We start from the raw sequence: 13528 nt of genomic DNA on the forward strand, positions 1-13528 counted from the left end.
ACAAGGTGCAGTGGCCCAGGTGACGTCCCTTGCTTCTAGTGAATTAGTTCAGTCGAGTACAGATAAGCTGCACGGAGCTGAGATGGTCCAGGCTGTGAGTCCTGGCCTCAGTTTCCTCCTGTGCTCGCTGGTCCCAACACCTCTGGCAAGGGCCCAGCCCATCTGCCCAGACTGAATGAGATGACGCCAGAAAGAGCCTGACGCCCGCTGGGCACCAAAACCTTTCTAGTGTGAACAGCAGAACCCAGAGGTGCCAGAGTAAAGATGAGCTGCGAATGGAGCCAAGGATCTGTGTCTTCCAGGTCAAAGTTCATCCAAACTCCTGGCCCAACTCTGAGCCTTGGTATCAGGAGACCACGGACAACTGAGGTCGCGTGTCTGCCTCTGGGCCAATCAGCAATGGCCAGTGAGATTGAGGGCGGTCTACTTCACAGGTAGAGAAGCTGGTGGAATGCTGGTCCACCTAGTGTCGATTGCCATCATTTCCACGCAACCTGTGACAACCGGGGACAATGAAGCTGGGATCCTAATAGCTTCCCTGCTGTCTCACGTTGCCTCTACCAAAGAACCCTCTTAGGTCTCTGAATGTCTGGAGTCAGTAAATTAGGAGGTCACTGGGGTAACTGTGCCCCATCTGCACAATCCCACCATCCCAATAATCTCACAGCGGTTAAAAATAACTTTATTGAGATGATTTACATGCCAGTCAGGTAATCCATTTTAAAATGAGCATCTTGGGGCGCCTGGGTGGCTCAGAAGGTTGGGCATCAGACTCTTGATCTCTCAGCTCAGGTCTTGATCTCAAGGTCCTGAGTTCAATCCCGCCTTAGGCAGGGAGCCTTCCTGTGCTGGAGGGAGCGGGGGGGGGGGGGGGGGGGGGGGGGGGGGGGGGGGGAGGCAGGGCGCTGAGCAGCTCAACAATCTTTAGTGTGTTTACAAAGTTGTGGGACCATCACATAATCTAATTTTAGAACACTTTCATCATCACCCCCCAAAAGGTTATTTTTAACACTTACCCCAAAAAAGAACTTGAAGGTTATATATAAAAGATACATGCGATGAAATAAGGAAATGGGAATGAGAAATCAAGACCAAATAAAAGGAGGCCACGCATTTGCCACAGTGGAGCCAACATTGGTGATTTGATGAAGTCTCCCTTTAGCTCTGCTCTTGACAAAGAAGTCCTGTTACCAGAAGAAAGGAACAAATCATCACTCAACAGAAACAAAGCACTAAATCCTTTTTTAAAAGTTTGAGGGAGCTCGCAAGTTATTTTACATTCAACATCTGCTACATTTTTCCACCCCAAACGATAGCTTTGATTACTTCCTTAGGCTTTTAAAGCCTTGAGCATTGCTTCAAAACACCTCCATTTTGAAGGTATTTTGGGAGGATCTAAACTAACGTGGCAGTTAAGTGTCTATTCAGAGATCATTAACTATCCAAGGAAAGGGTAGGCAAGAGGTAAGTGTGGGGAGCTGTTATCAATCAATGAGCCGTCTGAAATGGCCCCTTCCCAGTCCTTGGAGACCGGCAGGGAATGGGAGGAGCATTAAGGTCATTGGCCTTGAGGAAAGTGCTTTGCTATTATGATATCTGCCTTCCCTTTCCATCTTCCCTGCCTGCCCGTCACCATCCACCCCCACCTCCCCAATCTTGGAGGATCTGGAGCAAGAGGACAGAGGGTAGGTAGCTGACTACAAAGCAGACCATACTGCCAATCAAACACTGTGGGTCCCGGAGCTTGGAAGAAGGTGGAGTGGAACTCGAGTCTGAGACTGAAGCTTCAAGGGAGTCTGGATTTAATGATGAATCATGTTTATACAGTTACGGAATTCACTCAATATGTAATTAAGGAACCAGAAGAGAGAGTCAACAGAACATGGTCAAGGTAGTGAGTGTGGAAAATAAAACCACACTGTGTTCAAACTCGCCAAGGCAAGATGCCTTTGCCTTTGTAAAGAGAGAAGATACTTGAAACGTGGGTTCGGGGCACTTGAGTGGTTCCATTGAGTGTCCAACTCTTTTTTTTTTTTTTAACATTTATTTATTTTTGAGACAGAGAGAGACAGAGCATGAACAGGGGAGGGTCAGAGAAAGAGGGAGACACAGAATCCGAAACAGGCTCCAGGCTCTGAGCTGTCAGCACAGACCCCGACGCGGGGCTCGAACCCACGGACCGCGAGATCATGACCTGAGCCGAAGTCAGACGCTCAACTGACTGAGCCACCCAGGTGCCCCGAGTGTCCAACTCTTGATCTCGGCTCAGGTCATGATTTCATGGTTTGTGAGATCGAGCCCGCATCAGGCTCTATGCTGACAGCACAGAGCCTGCTTGGGATTCTCTCTCTGCCCCTCCCCCACTGTATCTCTCTCTTTCAGAATAAACCAGATGGCTCAGTGGGTTAAGCATCTGACCGGCTCAGATCATGATCTTGCGGCTCATGAGTTCGAGCCCTGCGTCAGGCTTTTTGCTGACCGCTCAGAGCCTGGAGCCGGCTTTGGATTCTGTCTCCCTCTTTCTCTGCCCCTCCCCACTCGTGCTCTGTCTCTCCTCTCTCTCTCTCTTTAAAAATAAACTTTAAAAACCAAATAAATAAACTGTTTTTAAAAGTCTATTTCTTGATTAAAAAAAAAACAAACCTGGTGGGTTCACCAGTGGCAGTGAAGGGCTGGATCTCTTTCCCATGAGGGGCACCTCTGTCTGCATCTCCCCTCCCCCATAACCTCCACAGCAAGTTGTCCTTGCTCTCCTGGTCCTAAAGGTGCCTGGCCCCATCAGGCCCCCATGCCACCTTCCCAGGATTGCTAAGGAGGCAGAAGACTGGCTCCCAGAAGCTGGGGACCTCCAGTGCTGCTGGGGGTGAAGGATGCATACAGGAGACCCTCCAGAAGTATCTACTGATAGGCTAGGCAAGGGCCATGGCCGGGAAAAGGGAGCCTTCATTGCCGCCTCCATCACTATCCCCTAGACCTGCTGCCTCTTCTTCCACCTGACATCTCACCCTGAGAAACCCCAGTGGAGCCAGTGCAGCAGGGAGGCCTGAAAGGTTCAAGTCAGGCTTCAGCCAACACTTAATGGCAGAGCTTTGAGAACCTTGCATGGGACAGATCCACCGACAAAACCGCACTGCCCACCAGCCGTGCCACTACAGTTTTCGGCTTTCCAGTATCTGCTGGTTGAGAAAAGACACATCCCCTATGGATCCAAAGTTCTTCAATTAATTTGCAGTTTGTTCCAACAGCCTTTACGTGCATTTCAAAAGCTGTGCGCCCGTGAGCTGAATAATGCCTAGGTCACGGCCCAGGAGCTGAGGGAGACGTAAGCCACCTGCATTTGGGCAAGGAAGCAGCTTCAGCGTAAAGCGACGTCTCACACAGCGACAAAGCATCTGGTCCAGCCCCCATCTGAGGCAGCCACCCACCCCAGCACCCCAACGCCTTTGCTGGAACATCTCCAGGGACGGGGAGCTTGCCCATCCTAAGTCACGGCCCGACGGACCAGTAAGGAAGTTCTGGGAGACAATCTGCCCCTCTGTAAAACCTGCTCACTGCCTCTGCAGTCACAGAGAATTATGAAGGTCCCCTTTCTTCCAAATAATTGAAAACAGCCTTCACTTTCCCACCCAAACCTTTTCACAGCCAAAATCTCCAGTTCTGATTTTTCCTGGAGATTGGTCAGCTGTTTCCAAATATAAAGTGGACCAGATTTCCTGAATGATCCTCCCAGTGAAAACCAAAAAAGCTGAATTTTAAAACTTTTTTTAATTTTTTTTCTAGTAATCTCTACAGCCGATACGGGGCTTGAACACACGACCCCGAGATCAAGAGTTGTATGTTCTTCCAACTGAGCCAGCCAGGCACTCTTAAAATACCTCTTATTTTTTAATTTTTTAATTTTTATTTTATTTATTTATTTATTTTTTTTTTGAGAGGGAAAGAGACAGAGGTGACCGGGGGAGGGACAGAGAGAGAGAGAGAAGAACACAGAATCTGAAGCAGGTTCCAGGCTCTGAGCTGTCAGCAGAGCCTGACATGGGGCTTGAACTCACAAACCCCAAAATCATGACAAGCTGAAGTCAGGATGCTTAGCTGACTGAGCCACAGGCAATTGTGTAATCCTCAGAAGAGCATGTGGGTACCCGAAATGTCACTGGTCCCAGCTCGCCGATGCAGACCCTCTGAGGAGGGTACCAGACCCTGACCAAGGTACAGACACAGCCTACTCACCTCCCGTGACCCGCTGCTGTCCCTCCCTCAATGCCATCTCAGGTGAATGTGTGGTCAACCAAAGTCACCAGATCTTTCTGCCTTCATTTCAGTAGTCCGGTCTCCTCCATTCTTACCCTAGTACAACTGAGGTTTCTTTCTCACCTAAGCACAGGATTTTCACCTCTTGAGATGTCAACTTGCTTCTAACTTATTCTACCCTGGGGGTTCTTGGCCTCTGCTCTATTGATATTTGGAGCCTATTACTCTGTGGCATCCTATGCATTGCAGGCTCTTCAACAGCATCCCTGACCCTCACCTACTGGAGACCAGTAGCAACCCTCACCTCCAGTTATGACAATCAGGTGTCTCCAGATATTGCCAGATGTTCCCCAGAGGGGCAAAACTCACCCCCCTTCACTCCATTGAGACTGATAAGGGACCATCAGGCAAGCTAAGGGCAAAGCACGAGCCAGCACCCCCCCACCCCCACAGGTGGGGTATGTGTGATATTCCTCAGGCACTCCTGGCTGCCCAAGAACAAGGGAAAGGAAAGAAAACAAATGGTAAACTGATAGAGATCACAGTCATCCTGGACGTGAGCCTCCATCAGTTTGCAAATGTCTTAGTGAATTACAAGAAAAAGGCAATCTTATCAATAGCCGAATCTCCGGTAACCTGTAGACTCAGTTTCCCGGAGCCCCAACATCACCCCTCTGTAGTGATGTGAGGGAAAGGCAAGACGGAAATGGCAGGTAAAATTAAATTTCCTTATAACCTGCAGCCCATTGACTAGTACTTGAGGCAAATACAGAGTATATAACATTCCTATCCCAGTTCCAAAGTATATAAGCAGTCACTCTTCACAGCCCCAGCGCAGCTCTTCCTGCCCGCAGGTCCTGTCCCATGCTGTAACAAAATCACCATTTTGCACCGAAGAAGTCTTCGGGAATTCTTTCTTGGCCATGGGCTCCAGACCCCAAGAACCCGACCACCATCACCCCAAAACCTCATCAAGGCCACTGTTCTGTACAGACCTGGTTGTGTCAGCCACATGCTGTATCCTGGCAGCAAATGGGCACAGAGAGAACAGGATCCTACCTTGGCACGGCCATCCTTCAGCCCGAACACAGACTGGGGGGCGGTTCCCAGGCTTCTCCATCTCCCCTACTCCTGCTCTGGCTTGTTCCTTCGCCAGGAGCTGCTGCTGCCTGCGTCTCTCCCCAGACCTTCTCTAAGGCTCCAGGTGCTGCCTTGAAAGCTCACAGGCTTCCCGCTGCTCCGGGGGCCATTCCTGATTCCAGGCCCAGCACCTCGCACCATCTGACTGCTTGCACCTGCCTTCTGTCCACACTGCCCCGCTTGAGCTCTACATCAGCCCATGGGCCTCTAGCAAGCCCAGGCCTTCACCATTAACACCCAACAGGATTATCAGTCAACTCATGGCACCTGACTTCTCTCTGCATTAAGGCTGGTCACACATGGTTTCAATGGACACTGTGCTCAGAAAGCTGCCAGACCTAAAAGAGGTGGGGTCCCTGCCACCTCAAGTCCTCAGGCCATAGCCATCTGCCAGGCCCTGACCCTGGGGCAACACCTCCCTTTGACCTTGGGGTGGGACAGCGGGGGGGGGGGGGGGGGTCTTTTACATTCCTGGGGAACTGGGACTCTGGAGGTGACCAGGAATGGTAGAGGTGTCCAAGATCACAGAAATCAATCCCTACAGGATTCCAGGACCTCCCAGTCCCATGCCAGGTACCTACTATGTGGTCCCAAGCGCACAACTATGAGTGAGAGAGCCTGGCCCTCGAACAGCTTTAAGCTGATGGGGAAACAGACCCACCAACATGCTTTCAAGTGAGACAGCCAGGGCCGGGCCCAGGGAAGGCTGTGCCCTGGGCACTGAGGCAAAGGGAAGGTGGCTAGACATGGACATTGATGGAATCTCCTAGCAGAGCATGAGAAGCCCGGGGGGGGGGGGGGGGAGGGGGAGAAGGGGGCAGACTGCCTAGTAGGCAGGGTCCCAAAAACCAGGTAAGGGGCTTGGCTTTATCTTGGTGGTGGTGGAGCAGGGAGGGTTTGTCACGGTCAGATTAGTGCAGGGGACAGTCAGGAGAGAACGCGGAGCCCGGCAGGGAGCCAGCAGTGGTGGTGTCCGGGCCTTCCCTGCCCGCCCTGGTTCTGCCTCCACCTCCCTCAGCAACCATGGCCCCCCAGACTAGGGCAAGAACCCCTGAGGTGGCTACCAGGACCCCCACGGAGGCCAGTGTCCCAGCCAGCTCCCTGCCCCCTGGTTCAGAGCAGCGATTCACAGCTCTGGAGGCAGATGGCCAGGGCTCAAATTCCCTGCTTCTCACCAAGGTCAAGGTGCTTCATGTCCTAACCCTGGCTGGCCCGCACTTGTGAGGATTAATTGAAATCATGAAAATACTGCACACAGCAAGTGCTGAAAGATCAGTAGCTTTAACCACGACTAAATCTGTCCAAAGCCCCCCAATTTCTTCTTTTAATTCCCCTCCCCATGAAGGCCCAGGAATAATCTCACTCCTGCCTGCACGTCCAAGACCCAAAGTAGCCAGCCCGAGGCAGGGGAGTCACGGAGGACGTCGGCCCACCCTGGCCACCGGCTCTGCTCACCTCCGCTGGCTTTGGCTATAAATTTATTCTAATGATGTTGCTTACCTGACTGTTTACCATTCAGCAGCCACACCGAGCGCTGTGATTGCACAGACGGTTAGTTACCCAAGATCTGCCTGCTGGTGGACACCGGCCTTCCCGTGCCCACCGCCGCCCCCCCCCCCCGGCCTCCATCCCTCCATTCATTTCACCTGATCACATCCCCCTCTGCCTTCCAAGGCTCCCACTGCCCCCTGGGCCTGCTTCCCCATACAAAACCTGCACTTTCTCAGACTCCTTTCTTCCTCTTCCGCCCCTAGTACCAGGTCTCGCTCCTCCAGCAACCCCCCCCCCCCCCGATCCGGGGCCTTTCAGGTGCCCCTCGCACCCTTCCTCCCACTGCCCATTCTGGCCACAGCCCCAGTGCTAATGCACCGCCTGGTATGCTGGGTGCTTAATAAATGCTTGGCAACAAGGACAAACTCTCGTCCTCACGTCTGGCACATAATGTATCAGGTTTTTAAACTCAGTTGCAGCCTGTGAGAGGACAGTGTTTCTTCCTGTCTCTTTCTTTCCAAGAGCCATGGGTTCAGATGGCCATGCACCCCCACCAGCCTGCTTCCCCTCCCTCACACCCCCATCTTCCTTGTTCAGCCCAACTCTTCCCAAAAAACGTTGCAGCTCTGTGGAGTCAGAGTGAGCCAAGGGAGGTCTGCCTGTCTCCGCCCACCCACCAGCCCATGGCTGGTACCACTCTCCTCCCTGAAGGCAAGTGAGGGGGACAAGGCTAGACTTGCAGGGGATGGGGGTCTCCCAGGAAATGCAGGGCTGGGGAACAGGGAAAAGGCCTTTGCATTTCTATTTCTACTGTTCACCTCCGGTCAGAATGCATTCTTCCCCTCCCCCCCCCCCCCCATGGGGCCCTAGTCCTGGGATCCGGGTCTGTCCACCGCACTCACGCCCATCCCAAGCCACGCTGGGCCCCTGACCCTCTGGCCTGTCTTGGAGCCCCCGCTGCACCCCCGGCTCTGAGACACCAGCCTGACACTGAGGTCCAGGCCACAGGTCACCCACTCCCCAGGGAGCCAGCCCTGAATATATAGAAATGGCCTAACCAGACCCCTGATCACACCTCCGGGTCTCTGTCCCATCCATCTGTCACTGCTTCGACAACATGACACAGATGCCCAAGGACGGATGGCCTGCCCTCATCCCGCTCTCAGTGATGTGTGGAAGGGAAGGAGACCCTCCCTCGAGGTCTCAGAGCCCACCCTGAATGGAAGAGCTGGGTGAGGTTACCTAACCCCAAATGTTCCCTCCTTCCTCCCACCCCCAACACCCTCACTTTGGGCGGGACACCTCAAGCCCTCTTGGTAAAACCCCCAAAGGCCGGAGGACAGCTTCCCAGCTGACTCAGAGACCTGTGACCTCAGGGGGATGCAGGGAAACACCGAGTATCACTTCCAGCTGCACCCGCCCTCTGCCACTGCCCGGCACCGGGGGCACCCCCCATCCGGGGCCCGGAGTCCCTCCCTCCTCCCCTGGAGGTCAGCAGGTCCAGCGCGGCGTGGTCCCTCCATCGGAGGCTGGCTGCAGAGTTGCCCGCTGAGCCCTCGCACCATAGTTGGCAAGTCTAGAACCACCGGATCCCATTACCTCACCAGTGTGAGTTCTACCATTGCCAAAAACGGTGGGAGGCGAGCTGCGGCAGCGGCAGGGCGGGCGGGCCGGGGAGCTGAGGAGGCTGCAGAGGCCGCTGCCTATGCTGAAGAAGAGACGGGAGAGTTAGCATGGTCCATGGTCCAGAACGGTGGAGGGAGGCACCCCCCCCCCCACACCGACGCGAGAGAACAAGGTCACGTCCTTCTGTCCTTCCGGTTGGCTCCTCAGCTGCCCCCGGGCAGCACCTCTGCAACGGGACTGTGCAGGCAGGGAGGGAGGGAACGCAGGGGCAGCAGCTATCAGCTACTGGGACCCAGCTCAGGACCGGGCCTGTCCCCACCCACTCTCAGGGGAACCCTAGAGGGCACCTCCACTCCACAGTCCTCTGCCAGGACTCCAGGGGAGAGGTAGCTCAAGTGGGCCATGCTCTGCTGCCTACCGAGCACTGCACTCCATGTCACTGTCTCATTCGATCCAGGGAGACACGACCCCCAAGTCATTCTCACCACCTGGCCCACCCCACAGGGAGGAAGGCGGTTTCTGTACCTGATACTCTTGGGTATCAAGCCCCGGAGAGGCAAACCACTTGCTGTGGTCTCTTCCCTGGGGATGGTGGGCTGACCCCTGGGCTGGTGCCATTCCTCTAGGCCCAGCAGCCTGTGGGCCCACTGACATCACTCACCTTGGCCAGTCAGTGGCAGAAATGAGCCAAGCCAAAACCTGTGGAACATCCCATCCACGCAGCATCCTCCTGACCATGAAACCCACCATATACACTCATGCCCTACCTGCCCACGCCTACACCCCCGGGGGGTTGGCCTCAATCTTATTCCCCAAAGCGCCGCCTCCCCAGGCCTCAGGAAACTTACCCCAAGGAGAGCACACTTCTGTGCCCCACATTCCCTAGGTGCATTGAGGCCCTTTCCTAAGGGGTGTTTGAAACCACCTAAGGTCACCCCGAGTCTTCAGCCAGCAAGCAGTCCCAGCCCTTTAAGGCTTGGAAGGATCCGTTTGTCTCAAGTCCCCTGGGCAGTAAGACCAAATCACAAGAGGACCCCTTTCCAAACCAGAAGCCCAAGCTGGAAAAGCAGCTGCCAGGAGAGAGTGGCCACTGCTCCTTCTGGGGTAGAGAGAGGCCCCTGGGAAGATGGAGTAGAAGATCCAAGATGCAGGCCGAGGCCACCCTCAGGCTCCCGCAGGGTAGGGCGGGGGACAGCTGCAGCCCCTGGGGAGCGCCGGCGGGCACGCGTGTGGGGAGAGACTCTTCCGCGGAGAGAAATCTGCTCGGTGCTGAAGGTTCACAGAACTGGGCAAGGTTCACAGACCGTGGGGTGCGCGGGCCTGTTTGGGGAACACCTGCAGGAACTGGGTTCTTGGTCCCGGGGTTTTCCCCGGGGGCCAGTGACGAGGCCAGGAAGCTCCTCCAGCTCCCGGCCGGCGCAGCGTAGGTGGGAAGGGCGGGTCCCTTGTCCCCACCCCCTGCGGTGGCTGGAGCACTGGGCTGGGTGGACCCCTCGGGGAGGGAGCCTCCTCGCTGCACCAGCCAGGCTTCGCTGGCCCCCCGCCCTCGATCAATGGAGCTGGATCGCATTTCGAGGAGCGGAGCCGAGGCTGGGACCGGGATAATGGCTGGGATTGAATAAGCAAATGGAGCAGAGGGGGAGGGGGGTGGGGAGTCTGGAAAATCCACTTCACAGTCCCTCCAGGGGCTGCCATCTCCAGAAGCCCCAAGCACCAGAGACAAGCAGGGGCCCTGCATGGGGGAGGCCTCTGGACACCCTGGACTGGCTGCTGTTGAAAAGCACCGAAAAATCAGCAAAGTGCTTCCCACTCTGACAAGAAAATGCTTTCAGCTGCAGCGGGAGGGACTTCAGTCAGACTACAGGAATCCCTGTGGGGCACAGGGCATTGGATAGATCAAACATCTCCATAACCGAGCTGCCTGTTGAGTGGGTAAAACCTTCTGCTTATTTCCCCGGAGAGACACAAAGGAGGATTCAGGCCCAGGGTACAGGGTGGTGAGGGACAAAGGCTGGAGGGGTAGGAGGAGGGGAAGGAAGGCGTCCCACCCCAACTGCCAGGAAATTGGCCCCTGGGGAGGAGAGCTGGCTACAGGGGTCCCAGTCTGGCGGAGTCGCTATTGTGGGCGAACTCACCCCGCAGGCCAGGAGCTGGGGCCTGGTCTGGGACCGTCTAAATTACGAGGTGAAACTAAGTCAGGGCCTGAGGTCTTTCCCCTGGAGCACTGGAGCTGGGCCCCAGAGACAGCCAGGCATGGAGGCTGGCCGCAGGGACAGAACTGGCTCCTCTACACCCCCTGACTGGCACCTGTGACTCAGGGCTCAGCAAAGGCACCCACCTGCGCAGGTGTTGAGATGCAGAAGCAAAGCCACAGGAAGAATGGAGCCCAGCTGCAGACCACCCAGGGGGTGAGGGGCAGCTGCTCGATTCTCAGGCTGGAAGGACTAGGCAGGAAGGTACAGAAATGTGGCCGGACGTTTCCCAAGTTCCAGGGCTGCTCTAGAAACTATCATGCCCAGGGGCCTTCCAGCTCCCCTTGCTGGGCTTTGTGTCCACCCCACCCCCAGGGGTCACTCTGATGGACACCCTTCTTCCCTGCCCCTCTCATCTGTGGCATGGAGCCCTGGAGGGAAGCTGTCAGGCAGGTCGGCCATTTTAGCCCTGAGGAGAGAGGGCCTGAGCAGAGAGACCGGATGAGCCAGGCCCTGTAGGGAGAATGGGCCATCAGAGGAGAGATCCAAGCTTCAGGGGCTGAAGTCTCCTTCTTAGGATAAATAGCAAGTAATTAGCATCCCTCCTTTTCCTGCAGCACTTAAAAGAGCTTCTGCACAGGGACACCGTCACCTCATCCAGGAGGGACTCCTGATGAGGGAGCTCTTCCCTATTTGACACACAGGGAACCAACATAGAGAAATGGCCTGACTCCTTCCTCCAGGGCAGTGCGTCCTCAGGGCCCTAGGCAGGAGGGGTTGGTAGCTCGTTGAATCCCACCATCCTTCAACTGACAGCCTCAACCACACATTACCCTCCCTCCCCACCCCAGGCCTGAGGCTCACTCCCTAAGGAGAAACAGCTCCATCAGGAACTGGGGCCAATGACTTCAGCCCCCAGCTGGTCAGTATCCCAGGCCAGCCGGCTGGCCTCTTGCTGAGGGCGCAGGTCACTGGGGCCTCACACCCACCGGGACAGCCTGGCTGTGTCCAGGCCCCTCAACCTCAATAGGTTGTCTGCAACATCCGAACCCGGGCCTGTGGGTTCAGAGCTGAGACGCCTCCAAGCACTGGGGGCCAGGAGTACCCAAAGCACAAAACCAATGAAGCTGACCCCACGCAAGTTGTGGCTGGTGACTTAAAAGCAACAGTGGCCTAGCCCGACTCCTCACCGACTGACCTCTTCAGCCAGGCCGTTCCTCTCAGAAAGATCTAGAAGATGACTGAAAAAATGTCCACACCCCACAGGGCCGTGGTGGGGAACCGAAGAGATGACATTATGTGATGTGGCCCGTGCAGGTTCCACGACCACAGCCCAAGTCCGTAGACCCAGGGGGTCACATGCCGGTGTGTGGTACGTGAAGGAGACCACTGGCCCCTGCCCCAGAACCTGCCAGGAGCAGGGCCTGAACAACACATTCCAACTCCAAGCCCACCAAGCACCCTGTTCCCAGTGCCACTCCATGGCAGGCTCCGTCCCCAGAGACAGCCCCCATGAAACACCACACCTGACCTCGAGGACGCCCCCACTGCCAGGAGCTGTCTCCCTCAGTTCCTGCGGCAGAAGGCCAGGCCCTGTGCTGCCAGCCAGGGTCTCACCCCAAGGGTGTGCTGGGAGCCGAGCTGGGCCTTCCCGATCCATGGCATCACCCGGGCTGGCCCTACAGATGGTGACCGCCCCCCCTCCACTGCTGCAGGCGGCCCCATCTGCTGGCCCAGCTCGGATTGCCCGGCTTGCAGCTCTGCTGTGGCCCGAGGCAGTGTAAGGCGATCTGGCTGCCCACGGGGCTGCAGCTCTCGCAGCAGCTGAGCCAGATGGGCCAGGGAGTGGCGACGAGACGCTGGGGCCCCGGACACAAGACGCAAGGGGAGGCGAACGCGGCTGCGGCGTCCCGCTTTTCCCATATTGGCACTGCACATGATTGCTCAGAGCGGAGAGACACAAGCAAAAATGTGCTAGTGCCAAAATCGGCCAAGCAGACTGGAAGTGGTGCAGGCCCCGTGGGGACACGCTGAAGGGGGCAGCCCTGCACCTACCACCCCCCACCGAAAGCAACCCGTTTCCGACGTCCAGGCCCACCGCGGGGCCCGAGGGGGTGAAGAGTGCTCCCGGGACGCTCGCGGATCTGTCTCTGCTCTGTTTATGGCCCTTCGGTAATTCACTGACCGAGACTGTTCACAGTGAATTCTACCAGTGCCATACACAGAACAGGAGTCGCGCTCTCCGGCCTGCTGACCCTGCAGAGAGACTCCCGCGCCCCGATCCGCCGCACCCCGATCCGCCCCCCCCAACCCTGGGCAGAAGGGCCAGCCTCCCACCAACGGCTCAGCAGCCCTCCTCACCCCACACCTTCACAAGCTTGACACGCCTTGTCTTAGCCCCAAATGACCTTCTGAGGAAGCAGTGACAGTGGAGGAGGGCTCAACACTCACAGCTTGGGAGAGGGTGGGGTGAGATGTCCACGTCCTCGGGGTGTTTCCTTGTCTCAACCTGAACGCCCACCCAGTCCCCCACCCTCACCCAGCCCACCCTTGCTCAGGTCGGGGCTGGAGGAAAATCCAGTTCAGAATAGCAGACAGCCGGCCAGATCCTCCTCTCTGCCCATCACACCAGGTCCCAAGGGGGCAGTGGCCAGCGGGACGTCCAAAGTGCCTCCCCTGACCTCTGAGCACAGAACCCTCCTGTTCCAAGATGTCTTGGTCTGCACCATCCTCCAGCCCCCAGCCCGCGTGGTGGCAGAAAAAGAGCCCCGGGGGACAAACCAAACCTGCCGCTCCCCCCCGGGGGGACTCCCATCCTAAACCAGACC

The sequence above is a fragment of the Panthera tigris genome, chromosome A2, assembly GCF_018350195.1.
Source record: "Panthera tigris isolate Pti1 chromosome A2, P.tigris_Pti1_mat1.1, whole genome shotgun sequence".
In the NCBI taxonomy this organism is placed as follows: domain Eukaryota; kingdom Metazoa; phylum Chordata; class Mammalia; order Carnivora; family Felidae; genus Panthera; species Panthera tigris.